The sequence below is a fragment of the Lissotriton helveticus genome, chromosome 1_1 (genome assembly GCF_964261635.1).
Source record: "Lissotriton helveticus chromosome 1_1, aLisHel1.1, whole genome shotgun sequence".
NCBI classification, from domain to species: Eukaryota; Metazoa; Chordata; class Amphibia; order Caudata; family Salamandridae; genus Lissotriton; species Lissotriton helveticus.
In genome coordinates, this window is record NC_136057.1 from 674,660,362 (window position 1) to 674,678,663 (window position 18,302).

At 41.2% G+C, this 18,302-nt stretch overlaps 1 protein-coding gene across 1 annotated transcript in view; it reads left to right on the forward strand.

Moving 5' to 3' along the window:
* GRM3 (glutamate metabotropic receptor 3) overlaps positions 1–18,302 on the forward strand; it is a 1,294,065-nt gene that overhangs the window by 1,153,202 nt on the left and 122,561 nt on the right. The gene's annotated exons all lie outside the window — the stretch shown is intronic.

The following is an 18,302-nucleotide window of genomic DNA, read 5'->3' on the forward strand; positions in this document are numbered from 1 at the left end:
AACTGATGTTAGTTCTAGTTTTTATTAGCAATAAATAATAAAACCAATTTATAAAAGTATATACATATAAAGAATTATTATGTTACAACTACACATTAGACATTGTGACAGAAAATACATAAACACAATCTTCAGAACACACACACAGTCATTCACTTATGTTATCCCAAATGTTCAGCAAAAATTCACTGAGAGCCAGATGTGTGGCCCTTACATTTTGCGACTCGCTAATTGCATCGCTTTGTGACTTGCAATTTGCGGGTCGCAAAATACAATGAACACAGACGCTGTTAGTGATTTCCAATGGGGTCGCAATTGCATGCCTCATCAATATTCATGAGGAAAGCGAAATTTGCGACACCATTGGGAATGGCTAGCTCTCCCAGGGATGGTGGCCTGTTGGGGTAAACAGACTACCATGTTTGGGACTGCTTTTTAAATAAAGCAGTTTTTTTTTCATTTAGCCCGTTTTCCTTAAAGGGAAACGGGATGCATTTAAATAAGAAAAATTAAACCTTGCAGTTTTATTTTTTAAGGGCTGACAGTAGTGTCTGTCTGACGTCTTTAAAAAATATTTTCTCACACACTCACAAAGGGGAAGGGGTCCCCTGGGGACACCTTCTCGTTTGCGAGTGGTTTACCATCTCCTTGAAGAAAGTGGTAAACTGCAAGTGTTTTGCAGTCGCAAATGCGGTCGCAAAACAATAGTACATGGCAGTGAATCTCACTGTTAGGAATGGACACCCTTTTCTAATAGTGAGAGTTGCAAACGCTATTCTGCGAGTCACTGACTCGTAAAATTGCGTTTGTACATGCCATTACCCTTTTTTGCGGTCGCAAACGGACCGATCTCCTGTTTGAGAGTGCAAGAAAGGGTTGTACATCTGGCCCTGAATCATTAAAGTGGCAGCACATGGCATCTAAAGTAAATAGCGCTTGATTTGGATTTCCTGTTTTTGTAGCATCGTAATTCATTTTGTAGATATCAATAACAAAATGACTTCGTTTTGTGTCAATACAATACAAACATTTCAGTCAACACTCTTTGTAGATCTACCAACAGTGACTTGTGTTTTTTAATCGTCCTGTGTCATCTATCAATAGATAGATTAACCCCTTCCCTGTGAGGCTAATTCCCCCGCAGTGCTGGGTGGCGGGGGGATGCGCACAGCGCCCCGGTGCTTGTGACGAGTTTATCTCGGCACGCAGAACGGTGGCACTGAGCTCATGACTGAGCTGAGCTCGTCACGGCGCCACACGTTTCTTTAGAAAGCTCAGCACAACGGGGAAATTAGCCCCGTGTGCGAGCGTTGCGGCCGTTATGACGAGCTCAGCTCGTCATGAGCCACGGTGGCCGTGTGCTCATGATGAGCTGAGCTCGTCATGAGCATGGGAGGGGTTAATGAATTCCAGTGCTACATTGTTGAAAAAAAATCACACAGAGGAGGACGCCTTTCAGACCAATCATTGTCGTGCGGTGCCACCCACAACTTGGCAGGAGAGAAATCCAGTCTCTTGCTTAATCTTACCAGAGAGTCAAAGGAACTCATAAACATGTCAGGTGGCGGAATATACAACGGTGCAGTCAGATAATGCTGCCACCTGTGCATTAAGCAGGGGGAGCAAGAATGTAAGGAGGAGTTTCTCACAAAGAGAGCACTCTGGGCTGCATTCTACAGCTATCCCCTTAGGGATCAGGGAATTTGAAGCATGTGCCTACTGAATGGGGGCTTCAGACACACCAAGAACTGTGAAGTTGCTGCAGCATGGTAACTCCATCCAGAAGTAGAAGCGTCAAGATGTAGCCCACATAAAGCTAGGATCAACCTGTGGATTACCAGCTTCCTTATCGGCAAGTGAGAGTATTTGGGTTACTGGTTGACTGGGGTGAGGGCCCTGGTGAAGCTGCAAAAACAATCCTTATCAGGCAAGGTGCAAGCAAACCCCAAATTAACCTGTGCTCAACCCCCTGGTATCTTGGCGCCAAGTAGTCAAGCTTAATTTAGACGCAATGTGTAAAGTATTTGTACAACACTTGAAACAGTAATAAAGGGAAAAGCACCACACAAAAAGAATCCTACACCACGTTAGAAACATATAGCAAAATGTATTAGACAAAACAGGACCAAAATGACTAACATCCAATCAGCAGAATTGGAGATATAATTTTATAAAGAATTTAGTGGATATAGTGCCAAAAAGCACAAAGCGCAAACTCAGGATGTCTGGTCACACTGGACTAGGTCAAAGTCAGACTTTCAGGTCAACCACAATGGAGCACAGGTCAGATACAGTTTCCAGGTTGGGCCCGCTGAAGTTTACCTTCTCAAGTCTGTACCAAGAGTCTTATTTGCATTGAAGAGGACCTCAAGGAGCAAAGAGAGCACCTCAGGAGGCTGTTGGTGTAGCAAGAAGAGCCTGTGTCAGGGATAGTGAATACTATGCAATTGCTGGTCCCCTGAAGTGGTCGATGGTGGAGCATGAAGAGTTGGACAGACAGAGCTTCAAGCTGAATTGTGGTGCAAGCTGCGAGTCCCATTGTGAACGGGCATGTTCAAGAATGCAAAGAGACCAAAAGCTTGATTTTTGTTCCCTGAGCCACGCAAAGTGCGCAGGACCTGAGAGGCTCAACTTGGGGGGCAGGAGCGCACAGCAGCTGGTTCCAGGGGCTAGTGTCAGAGGTTAGGGAGCCTTTTATGTCCCTGAGGTGGGAAACAACCATTACAACACAGTCATCACAACGCACTGCATTAATAACACATCTGTTACAACGCAGCTGCCTTTACATGGCATGCCATTACAACGCATGCCATTATAATGCATGTCACTACAAGGCATGTCATTACAACGCATACCATTACAACTCATACCATTACAACGCATGCCATTACAACGCAATAGAAGGTAAGTAATGGGGATTTTATAGTTTTAGGGTGGGTATGGGTTTTGGGGTACATAGGGATAGTATTTTTACCCCTACACTATCCAACACTTACCCTACTGTTGCACTCACTGGAGTGGGAATAGTAATTTTTACCCCTACACTATCCAACACTTACCCTACTGTTGCACTCACTGGAGTGGGAATAGTAACTTTTACCCCTAAACTATCCTACAATTACCCCACTGTTGCCCTAAAAGTATTATGCGTTGTAATGGTATGTGTTGTAATGGTAGTTTCTAAACCTACTGTCGCACTCACTGGAGTGGGAATAGTAGTTTTTACCCCTACACTATCCTACACTTACCCCACTGTTGTCCCAAAAGTATTATGTTTGGGATGGAGTAAAACATCCTCCAAGCTCTAAATCATTCCCCAAGTCTTTTGGATGAAGTGCTTGGCAAAAGATCACTGCAAAAAGAAAAACTAATAAGACAATTCATGCCAATATCAAATGAAGGATCATATAGCATGATCAAGGCAATTGCCATTACGTGAGTGTGGATAGCATTTTAGGTGTTGTTTGTAAGCACCTTTCATTTCATTTGCATATAAGCATTATGCTTCCTTTTTAATGGCAATCATTGGCAAAGCCACGAGGTATGATATTGTTTGGTGTGCAGATAGTGTGTGAGCATACTTTCCAAATGTTAAACCAATTGACGAAAGCAATGGATACTACAGAAAACAAGCACTAGCCAAACCATTATTCTGGCTTTTTTTAGTTGTATCTGTTCTTTGTTGCATGTTTGTACGTTATGTGATAGGCTTAGATGCACTGGCAGAAAACACACAGAGAGCTAACCATATGCAGACAGACACAACCCAAATGCATTCACATACATTTATCACACAAAAACATCTATAGACACATGCATAAACATACAGACTTGTAAGTAGATTTGTGTGTAGCTATTGTGACATGTGCATACCTATATAATATAGTAATAGGTACTGGTATAAAACATCCAGGTCATGTATGGGCATATTACATTGAAGGGAATCACTATGTTTATAGCTCCTTCTGTTTCCTCCAAACTAAGAACTGTAGGACATGAATAGTCATGAATTCACCATCCTGCATTTACTTTCCTTCACTTTTTGCATCCATTACACCTAATTGCTCATGCATATGCAATTTCAACATCTCCAACTATACAACTATCATGTCCCTGCATTGACTTGCTGTTCTACATATCCTTTGATTTCTCTGCATGGACCAAGATTGAATCTAGGTCGTTACTGCACATTTCTTTAAATGAGACGTTTTTACAGCACGGTAACTACATCGGCTGTACCTTTAGATGGAACACCATTGCCTCGTTGGGAATTTACTTTGCTTGAATGTGGTACGTTTAATTTTGACCTGTGTGTAAAAAAATCCCAGTTAACTTTAAAAGAATATTTTTAATTATTTAAAAAAATAACTCAATTATGCAATTTAAGATTAATAAACTAATTCTAATATTTAATAACTATTAATTCAAATACTTCTAAAGTACCATTCCTTAATCTTACAAACACTTTACAACCCCTTATGCAAAAACCAACACTGAGTCCTTAATATTTCCCCCTTTATACACTACCTTTCCCGGAGCCCTAAAACTCAGTAGACCACCATTCTCTGAACAATAAAACTCCTTATTACTCTTATGCAGTATTCATTCCTTCACCCTAGAAACACCTAATAGTTCCTTTGCACTTCCCATTCCTGACCTCTAATAAGTTCTTACTACCCACTAGGCACTACCCATCCCTGAACCCCAAACACTACTTACTACCCCTATTCACTACCCATCCCTTGACCATACAAAATAATGTACTAACCCTTTGAAATATATATCCCAGAAAGCTAACAAAATCACAAAATACTTCTACTCAGTATCTATCCATGAACCATAAAAACTTCTTCACACTCTTAAAAACAACCCATAGTTCAACCTTAAAAGCTCCATGTCGCCCCCCTAAAACTATTCATCCCTGAAGACTTAATTCCTTTACCACCCTAAAACCCACTTTTGGGGGCCTATTAGGATGGCGGGTGGAGCTGAGTCCGTCCGCCATCCTTGCGGTGTTGGGACCAGCTGCCAGACATGCGGTGGTCCAGCACCATGAATTAGGATGCGACCACAACCTTGGCGGTCGCATTTCGCAGCTATTGCACCCGCTGCAATGTCAAAATCGCATGCCTGGCATTTCCGCGCACCACGTGGCAGGCACCATGCGGTGCCTGCCACTTGGTACAGGGAATTGCAGGGGTGTACTATGGGTACCCCACAAGTGCACCCCCCCCAACCCCACAGGGGCCCACAATGGGCCCCAAAAGCCAATCCCCACCAGCCTTTCCATGACGGCATCGCCGCCATGGAAAGGCCTGTCCACAAGCAACATCCTAATATGGCTGGTGGTGCCTATATTACTCGCCCCGCTCTGCCCGGCCGCCAATTGGAACGATTGCCGACTGGCGGAAAAGCGGCGGGTGGACTTTGCATCCGCCGCGATACCCACCGCCATCATAATATGGCGGGGGTATTTCACGTTACGATGGGTAACGGTCGCCACCAACGGCTCGGCGGTGGCGATCGTTAAGCCATTGTAATGAACCCCTTAAATTTAAGAAATGTAGTTAATATCTCAGTATCATATACTTAAAAGCATTTAGTAATAATATACACTTCTTAACAAATACCACCATTTCTAAAAAAAACTTGTTTTATAATCTATTTTGAATAACTTAGATTAATTTTCAGGCAGATATATTCTAATTTTATATATATATATATATTCACTGAAAAAACCATAGGTTATAGACCATATATAGTTAGGAATTAGCATTTACAAAACCTTGAAAATTCACTGAAAAAACCATAGGTTATAGACCATATATAGTTAGGAATTAGCATTTACAAAACATTGAAAATTCACTGAAAAAACCATAGGTTAGAGACCATATATAGTTAGCTGGACATTTTATTGACATAAAACCAATGAAATTCCATATATAGTTAGTTGCACTAACTATATATCGCGCACCCGCAATCCACTGCTGATGATGTCACATATTACATCATTCATGACATGGTCAGTGACATCACTGATGACATCACTGATGACATCTCAAATGACATCACTGATGACATCACTGATAACAACATCCAGTGATTTTTTGTTTCTGTAAAGTTTAAATATGTCTTACATATTGAAGAATGAGTGGATGTGTAAGTGTCTGGACGAAGGATTTAGTAGGTGCATGACTGACTGTATGAGTGAGTGATTAAATGTGTCTCACTGAGTGCATGGGTTAGTGACTAAACTGTCTTAATTTGTGCATCATTATGTCTGTTGTTCTGTAAACTGCTGCATGTGTTGATCAGTAGCTATATGAGTAACTATATGGGTTATTGATTGATTGCCCAAGTATTTGTATGGGAGACTAAGTGTGTGTGTGGCTAGCTGGGAGGTGTGTGACTCTGTGCAGATAAATGTGTACTTGTATCAATGATTGTATAAGAAGGTAAGTATGTGTTAGTATATGTTTGAAAATGTAAGGTGCTCTATGTTTAACTGTACAGACAAGAACATGGAAGTGTCATTGATTCTTTACAGGACTGACTAGGTGTGTGAGTAACTCCATGGATGAGTGGCAGACTGTGAGTGTCTGTATAGGTGTATGAGTGCATATGATAGTGTTGTAAAGATGAGTGATTGTATGAATGATTGTATGGGTGAATGAGTGAAGGTGTGTGTAGACGTAGCAATCAGTGAGTGCGTACGTAGTAACTAGTATTGGTGTGTCAATGGTTTCAAAAATTATACTCTGTATTTAACACTGGGTGAAACAGAGGTTATATTAAAATGTGAGGAGATGCATTGTATTGTCACATGAATGATATCATCAGTGATGTGGTCATTGATGTCAAATGAGATGTCATCAGTGATGTCATCAGTGATGTCATTTGAGATGTCATCAGTGATGTCATCAGTGATGTCACTGACCATGTCATGAATGATGTAATATGTGACATCATCAGCAGTGGATTGCGGGTGCGCAATATATAGTTAGTGCAACTAACTATATATGGAATTTCATTGGTTTTATGTCAATAAAATGTCCAGCTAACTATATATGGTCTCTAACCTATGGTTTTTTCAGTGAATTTTCAATGTTTTGTAAATGCTAATTCCTAACTATATATGGTCTATAACCTATGGTTTTTTCAGTGAATTTTCAAGGTTTTGTAAATGCTAATTCCTAACTATATATGGTCTATAACCTATGGTTTTTTCAGTGAATTTCAATGGTTTTTTAATAGCAAATATCATAAGCTGTCGAATGTCAAGTACGTGGTAAGTAAAAACATTTTCGTGTTTATGCACACTGATCTGCTTTGAATGCTGCCCCCCACCCCTCATTTCTATTAGGAGTACTCTCTCTTTGCAGATAGTGAAGGGTAGTTAACGCAGGCCTTTGCCCCCGTTGTAATCCGTCGTGCCTGCTTCTCTCTCCATTTGATTGATTGTTCTCTTTGGTTCATTCGCTATTTACAAACAAGCACAGAGTCGCAATACTCTGTTTAGTCTTTGCAGATAGCGAAAAATCGTGTAAAAAACAAAAGGAATCGAGCAAAATCAGTAGGCCACTAATGGGATCTCTTTTTGACCTCGCTAAAATAGAAACATTAGGAACAACCTGTTGAAAATAGCAATGTGTATGTACATAAGCGGCGTTCATTTGTGTTCACAGTACCCCTTGTTGATTGTTTGAATCGAGCATTGAATTGTTCGAGGTTGGTTCTCTTAAGGATCTTCTCTGCCTGCAAACAAGGAAGAATAGGAATATTCTCTCTCCCTTTGCAGATAGTGAAGGGTAGGTAACGCAAGCCTTTAACACGTCGTACCTATTTCATTCCTCATTGATTGATTGATTGTCCGAACATTGACTGTTTGGGAATTAGTTCTTTTTGGAGGTATTCCCTGTTTGCAAATAAACGTTGGAAAATCTTTGCAAGTAGTGAAAGGGTAGGTAATGCGGACCTTTCTCCCCCTTTGTAATCTGTCATGCCTATCTACTCCCCACTGATTGATGCACCTGTTTCACCCGGACCATTTACTAGAGATATCTGGCCCAACAAGAGAGCACCCCTAGTGAAAAGGACATATGCAATAATAACGAAGTGATCACTGTATCCTGTTAACAGAAACTTTAGCATGAAACAACCTGGAAAGAAAAGAATAGGAAAACGAAAATCAGTAGGCCACTGATGAACTTTTTATTAAATAACAAACAAAGAAACGATAACAATACGTAATGATAAAACCTATTATTGTCCTAGAAACAAGAAACGTTAGAAGTAAGCCCGTAATAAGAAACCTGAAAACATCGCCCCTCACTGCCCCAAAACGTGTCTGTCCCACCGCCTGCCACGGCCAAATAACGGCAAACTGGGAAAGATAGAAGTCAGCAGACATCCGCCCCATTCTAGAAACTTCCAAAGGGCAACAGGTTTTCGGCTACGCCCAGCCGGAAGCAACACATATAAGGCGGGTCCTGCTGCACGCCTCGGAGATCATCACGTAGGGTGTAGCCGGAGGAGAGGCCGAGGCCGAGGCCAGCGGGACCCGGCCAGGGGGATTGACAACGCTGGAGAGTTGCCGGGGGGGGAATGTCCGTGTCCTCGACCCTCCCCTCTCTCTCCCAGTCCGGCCGCGGTGGCCCTTGACAGTTTCAGGTAGTCTCGCCACATTCTCTACCAGTCCGGCCACCAACGGCCGGGGCCGATGGGATCCGGCTGCAGCCGATAAACCAAGGAACCCGTTCATGGGGCCAGAGCAAGGGGCGTCCGGCCGACCTCCACCGGAAGCCCGGCCCGAAGACGGACGGGACACTTCTTCTTTCTTGAATAATGGCTTTGACAACACTGGGGGGATGTCTTGCACATGCCTCCGACCCCCCCCCCCCTCGTCCTCATCGCCTGGTCCGGCCATAACAAATCTCAAGCGAGACGCCGTGGGGTGCACTGGGAGGGAGAGACGGTGCGAACAGGCCTCTCCCGCCTCCCCAGTGGAGGCTTCCCACCTGCACCCTCAGCGCTCCAGGCGCCCGGAAAAGGGTTCTTCCACTGTGGCGATGCTGCAACGTCTCGCCCGGCAGGGTGGAGCCCGTCCGCTCATTTGACCCCGCGATCGCCAGTAGCTACCGAACTCTCAAAATGGCGATCGACCTGGCAAGAGCGGGCCCAGCATAAAGAAATGGCCCGGTCACTGGTTGACTCCACCACAGTAGTCCTCCACGACCTTGAAGATTCTAGAGGAGCCGCGGGAGTCTCCGACCCCCGCAGACACCCCCGATGGGGAATGACTGCCATGATCGCCCGTGGAGTGACGAAACTGTATCCGCGGGACGTCGGCACTCCCATGCTGGCGCCAGCCTCACTTTGAATTACTAGAATCCTGCAAACCTCAGTTCCGGTGAAAGCACACTGTGACCCGGTAGGAAAAATTGTTGCACCCCCTCCCCTTTTTGACTGATAGTTCAAACCACCGATCCTTTCCTTTGCCCTTTTACCAGAACTTTGGACTGCCTCCCCCTCTTTTACATTTTCTAGAGAAAACAAAACATTAACCACTACATTAGCATAGCAGTTGACACCAGAACTGTTTTCAAATTGAAAACCAACAACATCTTCAACAGAATCCTTTTTGTTTCTGCTGTGACCCTGCTACAGCACAGGCATTGTCCCCAGCAGTAATTCTGCAATGCCGGTAAGAATACCTGTGGTGCCTACTGGACTCACTCACCCCCGCGGCGCCCCACGCCGTTATTTGCTGGGCGGCAACTTACTAGACATCACCTTCGTGCCATCTAGATTTCAGCGCGTTCTGCTGCCTTGGAACTATTCGCACAACAGACTGCTACTGACGACCCACCCCCAGGCAACATCTTCTGAATTTTCATAATTTGAAAGAACTAGTAACATGTCCTCATCAGGAATTTCCTCATGAAAAGTCTGCAATGATGATTCTTGTAACTCTATGGTCTCCAAACATTCGATAAATTCACCATCAAGAGATTGATCAAAAAAATCATTCAAGTCATCTCCTCCTTGTGAGAAAATTTCATTATTGGTGCTGTCAATTTCAATAAATGTATTGGATAATTCAAAAGAAATTGCCACGGTCTCTTCGTTGTTTAAATGTTTTTACTGTTTTTGTTTTGTTGTATATATTTATAAGTTATTAAAGTTTTATAATCCTACTACTTTGTTGGAGTGCTATATATTTTTAATGTCACACATAAATGTAAAAACTTTGATGTACAAAGAGTCATCCCTGGAATCTTCCGCTTCAGGCTCGGTCCCCTCCCCAATCACAATACAGGATGGTTTTCAGATAGTAGGAACACGTGTGGTGTGACGGATCTCATTGGGTGTGGGCCTTGATCTACTATAACTCCTTTGAAGAGGGGTGATTCTTTACAGCTGGGGCCATAAACTACATCTGCAGGGCTAGCTGATAGCCTTGACAATCGGACACAGAGGAAGAGGAGTGTCAGAGGGTGCGGTAGTGAATAGGGCGAAAGGGAGGTGTCGGGCGGGCACAGAGTGTGATTCTCAGGAAAGAGCAGCGCAGATGGGGAGAGGTTTATTGCCCATGCATAACACAGAGAGCGGGGGTGACCAGTGCCTGGGGAAGATGCTTGCGAGGGTGGGGAGCCATGCTACGAATCGACAGCGTGCAGAGAGTGGGTCTGGTCAAGGCATCTAAAATGGCTGCCGTGCACGACAAAAGTGTGGCATTTCAAAAAAGGCAAGATGGCGCAAACAATGTTTTTCAACACTTCCTCATTTCCTTCGAATCGAACGTTAACAGACGTTGGTGCATATTACCAAAGTTAAGCGATATTTATCGCTAACGATGCTTACCAACAAATTTTTTACCGCTAAGCATCGTCAGAAATTATCGGAGATAAACCTTGCTATTATCAAGGTTTATCGCAAATGCGATAAAAAACGACCGCAATGCATTAATATCGCTGAAAACTCAGCGATATTCATGCATTACCGAGCTAATGCTCTTAGCCATGTTATCCACCTCCCATTGGATAACATGGCTAAGAACTGCTCAGGGCAGGTGTTAGTTTTTGAAGATATTCGCGCTTAGCGCGAATATCTCCAAAAGTTGGTAATAGGAGATATATATCTTGCATGTTGTAATGCAAATTATTGTGGTATATGGAACTCATACCATAATCTCTCAGGAAAGCAGAAACTGATCCTTTTGGGACCGCCTGAGAAGGCCTAGGGGGTGAGGGGTACTCTACTTTGCCCCCTTTTCACGTTCCGAACTATTTTATTTTACTCTCTTCTGTAATTACACAAAATAGCAGCGATAAGATGCATCAGAGACACACAGTGAGAGAAAGGAGGCCGGAGATGAAGAAGAGATGTCAAATACACATTGGAGATAATATAGTGGGAGAAGGGAAGTAAATATGAGTAAACTTACCATGTAACATAAAAATGTTGCACTCTATACTATAAGTCTCATTTTATACTACAATCACTTCGCTACAACCTCATAAATTAAAAATAAAAATGAATAATGTCTCAAACAATTTTTGATTTCTAAATATAAATTTATTCTTCTGAATTTTCTAAATTTGAAAGAACTAGTAACATGTCCTCATCAGTAATTTCCTCTTCAATCATCTCATCTGGAATCTCCTCATTAAAAGTCTGCAATGATGATTCTTGTAACTCTATGGTCTCCAAACATTCGATAAATTCGCCATCAACAGATTGATCAAAAAAATCATTCAAGTCATCTCCTCCTTGTGACAATATTTCATTATTGGTGCTGTCAATTTCAATCAATGTAGTGGAATCATTCAAGTCATCTCCTCCTTGTGACAATATTTCATTATTGGTGCTGTCAATTTCAATCAATGTAGTGGACAATTCAAAAGAAATTGCCACGGTCTCTTCATTGTGAGCCATTTTATTTTGAAATTGCTTGCTGTAAATTGCAGAAAAAAATAATCACTTTCATTTATCGTTTTTAGTAATACATAATATAAAACTAACTTTATCAAGTATTTAGTATAACAGAAGGACTGCAAATAAATAACAGAAAACATTTTTCAAATTATCTTCAAGTGTACAACATAGTTCCCCTTACAAATTAACAACTCACCTTTTTAAAAGTAGGAGAAGTGTTAGTACTGTGTAAATCAAACACCAGAAATTCACCACCAAAAATTCCTCACAAATGTACCTCAGACAGTAGTATCACAAAATGGCTGTGGTTTCCTCTCATTTGAGATATATACATAACCAATTAACTTTCATCACACACAAATACAAAACCAAAGTAACATTTTAATTGGTTCTAAATTTCAACACTTTCAAATGTGTTTTCCCCATGCAATTTTCCATAGGACATTTACATACGTCTACAGCCTGAATGGCTGAACGGAATTACACCAAACTTGGCAAAATGGTACATCAAACCTAAGAGGTCAGGAAGGATCTACTATGCCCCCTTATGGTCATTTGCCCCTTCGCTTTGGCCTCCTCTTGTCTCTCGATCCTACCGAGAGACAAGATGGCGGCCGCTACGGACTGTTTGGAATGTTTACAGACGCCGAAGAACCAATCAGCTTCGCAAAGCTCCGTAACGCGAAAAGTACGCGAAGCGGAGCGCTGTTACAGATATATATCTTTTTTTGAACGTTAATTTCTCAAAATCCACTGGAGCACATATATTGAGACCTAGCAAAGGCACATCGGGCTACCAGTCCCTAATATTTTGCCAAGTTTCGTGCAAATCCATTCAGCCGTTCGATTATTATTATTATTTATTTTTTTTTCCCCGTGGGGCCCTTTTAAAACCTCCTCATCAAACCTAGGGGGTCAGCGAGGATCTACTATGCCCCCTTATGGTCATTTGCCCCTTCGCTTTGGCCTCCTCTTGTCTCTCGATCCTACCGAGAGACAAGATGGCGGCCGCTACGGACTGTTTGGAATGTTCACAGACGCCAGAGAACCAATCAGCTTCGCTTCACAAAGCTCCGTACCGCGAAAAGTCCGCGAACCGGAGCGCTGCCCGGTCCGCTGTTACAGATATATATCTTTTTTTGAACGTTAATTTTTCAAAATCCACTGAAGCACATATATTGAGACCTGGCAAAGGCACATCGGGCTACCAGTCCCTACAATTTTGCCAAGTTTCGTGCAAATCCATTTAGCCGTTCGGGCTAAAAGTGAGGCCAACCGCCCTATGGGAAACTCAATGTTAAAAACACGTTTTGGGACCCCCCTTTTTTCTCGGCCCCCCCTTGACGAAACCCCCCCAAATTTTCAGGGGCTGCTCAGAAACAAAATGTTCCATTTTCTGAAAATTTCAGCCAATTCCGTCCACAAACGCCAAAGTTATTAGACATAGAATTTTCAAAAATCCCATAGAGAAAAAATCCTAACTATATATACCTGCTGGCGACCGCCAGTAGGTAATATATATATATATATATATATATATATATATATATATATATATATATATATATCCCAACACCAAGTTTCCGGCAGACGCTAAGCCTCAATGGCGGCGGGCAACACGGCAGGGATGCCACTCCCAATATCCAAACACATCCAGTTTGCTGCGAATAAATTCACACTGGTGCCGTGGCCTCTATTCACAAACGTTTTTATTAAGTTTTGCAACGGATGCCCAACGCGTTTCGCTGTTGCAGTCACAGCTTGTTGACGGGTGGAGATTTACCGATGCAATGTTTCATTTAAAGGGAAAGAGACTAGTTCCATCTACAATCAATAGAAATAGTGAAAAGACTCCATTATCAGTTTAAAGCAATCTTAAACAGTGAAGTTCCGTGAATTTTAAATATTAGATGTAAATATGATAGAGCATTTAATAAACATACCACTGCAAATGATATTAGTGAAGGTTATTAAGCCCAGGTGGGCGATGCATAATTAAGCCTGGTTCAAAAAATTAATACATAGTAATAAGAATGTAGTTTTGCCCCAGTGGGCATAATACCAAAACAGACCTAACATTGCACCATATTACAAACTGTAATAGCAATTGCTATCGGTTATCCAAGTTTCTTTTGAAAAATAAAGTCCCGCTCAAGTGAGCACAAGTCAATTCATAATGCAAATCTTCAAATCTGTCGAATAATTCTTTCTGTAATGGAAACAACATATAATTTCTAATTTAGTGCCAAGGAACTCTCTCATAAAAAATTAAAATCAATCAGTTTAAAAACTCATCAAAGTGCAAATAGACGCAAAGGTACAGACACAAAAAAAAAGTGATACTTGAATTCTTATCTCAAATGAATTGCCAATTCTTCGTCAAAGTTTAACCCTGTAGGGATCATGGTGTTAGGATTCTGATTATGTACTTCCATGAAGTACATAATCAGAATCCAAATCTTCTCAAATTCTGTGTGCTAGATTCAGTGCCCCAAAGGGAAAGAGGGAGAAATCGCACGATTGAATTAAGAAAACTTGAGTCCAAGATGATTATAAGGTTTAACACCATGATCCCTACAGGGTTAAACTTTGACGAAGAATTGGCAATTCATTTGAGATAAGAATTCAAGTATCACTTTTTTTTTTGTGTCTGTACCTTTACGTCTATTTGCACTTTGATGAGTTTTTAAACTGATTGATTTTAATTTTTTATGAGAGAGTTCCTTGGCACTAAATTAGAAATGATATGTTGTTTCCATTACAGAAAGAATTATTCGACAGATTTGAAGATCTGGATTATGAATTGACTTATGCTCACTTGAGCGGGACTTTATTTTTCAAAAGAAACTTGGATAACCGATAGCAATTGCTATTACAGTTTTTAATATGGTGCAATGTTAGGTCAGTTTTGGTATTATGCCCACTGGGGCAAAACTACATTCTTATTACTATGTATTAATTTTTTGAATCAGGCTTAATTATGCATCGCCCACCTGGGCTTAATAACCTTCACTAATATCATTTGCAGTGGTATGTTTATTAAATGCTCTATCATATTTACATTTAAATTTAAAATTCACGGAACTTCACTGTTTAAGATTGCTTTAAACTGATAATGGAGTCTTTTCACTATTTCTATTGATTGTAGATGGAACTAGTCTCTTCCCCTTTAAATGAAACATTGTATCGGTAAATCTCCACCCATGAACAAGCTGTGACTGCAACAGCGAAACGCGTTGGGCACCCGTTGCATAACTTAATAAAAACGTTTGTGAATAGAGGCCACGGCACCAGTGTGAATTTATTCGCAGCAAACTGGATGTGTTTGGATATATATATATATATATATACATATATATATTACCAACCGTAACTTACCCTTGATAACCCACAAACGACCACTCCATCGTGCTGGTTTAAAAACTTTACTGGAGACAGCATAGCATGACGCGTTTCACCTTCAACAGGCTTAATCATATGCAGCTTCTATACAGGATGGGTTTGTTGGCTTTTTAAATAAAAACGTGACTTTTAGACATTGAGGAGGGACTAGTAACCAGCAGTTGTAACTTAAAGTGGCAGTCTAGTATTCCTAATTTGTTATACAGGGCGCAGTGTCCATGAGTACTTGGCAGTCACATTCGGAAAGTTCCGTGGCAATTAAATAATTCAGTCATACCTGTGTCCTGACACTGCGTTTGCATTGCTGATTAGTTAACTGTGTCAATCGAACCACAGTTCCCATATTACACCTTCACTGCTTCGTTTCGCTGGTTACGTCCTCCCATGTAGATCTTGGCAGAATAGTCTCTTTTGGATTAGCTGGCGACCAGTTTACAAAAATGCCTTTAAAGGAAAGAGTCCATGTGTGGCTTTTATTCCCTGGCAGCCGCTCGGTCCAAATTTGTATACTGCTACCATCCAGATTACAAGTTAATTATTCTCGTCCTCCAGTGAACATTCTGCAGCACGACGGGCTTAGAGCAATCCCCTTTGCCAACCCTAGCTGTTTAACACTGTTCGTCTTCTCAGTAGAGGCGGGCCCTTCACACGAGCCACTTCCATTCTCCTGTAGTAGAGTCATAATATATATATGCATGTGCCTGTATGTATGTATTTATGTGTGCATGTATGTATATATATATATGTATAGATAGATAGATAGATAGATAGAGAGATAGAGAGATAGAGAGATAGAGAGATAGATAGATAGATAGATAGATAGATAGATAGATAGATAGATAGATAGATAGATAGATAGATAGATAGATAGATAGATAGATAGATAGATAGATAGATAGATAGATAGATAGATAGATGCATAAGGTACACCATTTAAATGATTACATTTAAAGTATTTTAAATTCATGTTTCCTTATATTTATATGTGTCAATATGTATATAGAAAATAAATAAACATATACACATTTCTAATATATACTGGTTTTCAACAACTGAACTAAAGTATAGGAACACCTAGGTCCAATGTAAAAAGACTCTAATGTACTTACCTGTGATGTAAAGTCCCACAAAGGTAAAATGGTGAGGTAATGGTAAAGTACCCTAGGATTTCTTGTGAACATTTGTGATAACTAACCCTGTGTTATGTCACTACTTGGATCAGCACTTCACTCTCCAAAAAAAAAAAGCATATTTGATTACACACCAGAGAGCCCTGAGTCACTTTTGCACCACCTAAAGTGAAACATCTGTGATGCGGGGCTCTCATTTCGATTTATGAAGCCACAGAAAGCCACCCTGTCTTGCTTTGAATAGCCTGATAAATCATGACTAAGCCGACGCAGCACAATTCGCTGCACCACCTTACTCTGCACCCAGGAGGCATTCCATCGGCGTTACGATGGGTTTTCCCCTATGGAATTTGACGTGGCCCCAGATTTACAAAGTGATAAACCTGGGGAAGCACCAAATCCGTACGCCTCCCAAGGTGAGGTGTAACAAGGAGAAATATGTTTCTCTCTACTTGTTTTGTCCCTCTTTCAATGTGGGCTGTATTCTGCAGCCCACATAGAGGGAGGAAAACACCTTTTAGGATTAATTTTGTGCAGGAAGGTTCCCCCACCTGCATAAAAACAATCATGCATCCAACTGAGGCACCTTTGCACCATGGTACAAGGGTGCTTACGTTGGCACTAGGCTGCTGAAATGGCACCAGCGCAGGGAGAAAGGACAGTAATGCACTGTATTGTTAAATGCAGTGCATTCCTGCCCTTTCACCATGGTCATGCAGATCTTAAAAACAGCGAGATAGCTCACAATTGCACCTTTCAGTGTCAGAGACAATGTGAGGAGTTATATAATGCCTGTTCTACTTTTAGGGAGTTCAGAATTTTGCCTTGCTACACTGCTCTTTTAAATGCTTTGGAAAAGTAAAGGCCCTCGTATTAAGCAATAATGAGGATGATGGGTAGTTATATTAAAACTACTATTGTAAGGTAGCAGAAAGATTGTCGTTTTTTGTTTGTCTAAACCTCTTTATTTCATGATGCTGGTCATTGTGTCATGGCACAGGTTCTATCACTCACGGATTAGGGCAGAATAAGTAGTTTTGACCTGTGTGTGGTTTCCCCACTGGGTATATCCCTGCTTAAAAAACTTAAAGGAAATTAGGAAAAAGACTTACAGCGTAAGGCAGTTACAACAGATATTACCATATGCGTGTGATTAAAAATAGAAGAAAGACACGAAGTAGTGTATTTTTTTGGGGGGAAGGCTCACTGACCACCTGTTGAAAACTGAGGTGTTATAAACGAGCAAGTTTATACTAGAGAAACAGATTCTAGGATAAAATACAAAGAAGGAAGAGGCAGGTTAACTAATATTTTTTAATTAGCTAATTAAATGCTGCAATAATTAGTATACATTTAATTGTGTGCAGATACCACAGCTGAAGGTTTTTTGAGGAACTATATGCAAGCGATCTTGTAAACAGCAACAGCTGATGCGCAAATGCATATTTCGTTGCATACAAATTTGAAGATTGTAGTCGTTTTTTAATACACGATAGCATTCCTAAATATATTAAATGGATACATTACTGATGAAATAAAATGCACAACTTCGTTCTTTAAAAGAAGTGAATGAGATCTGCTTTTCGTAATGGATGGAGAAGGGCTTCCTACTGTGTTGAAGCACTTTACACTTTACTCAACAAGTCTCTCTTCAAAGAAGATGGGAAGTAGACTGTAGTGGCTGCTGTGCAGATGGATTGGTGTGGCGAGGGGGTTGGGGGGAGTACAACTGACGAAAACAAACAAAAAAGAGAAATTGAAAATAAAACTTACCTGATGCAGGACCGCAGCTCTTCTGCTGGAGTTCCTCGCTGTAGCACAGGCTCCCCTGCG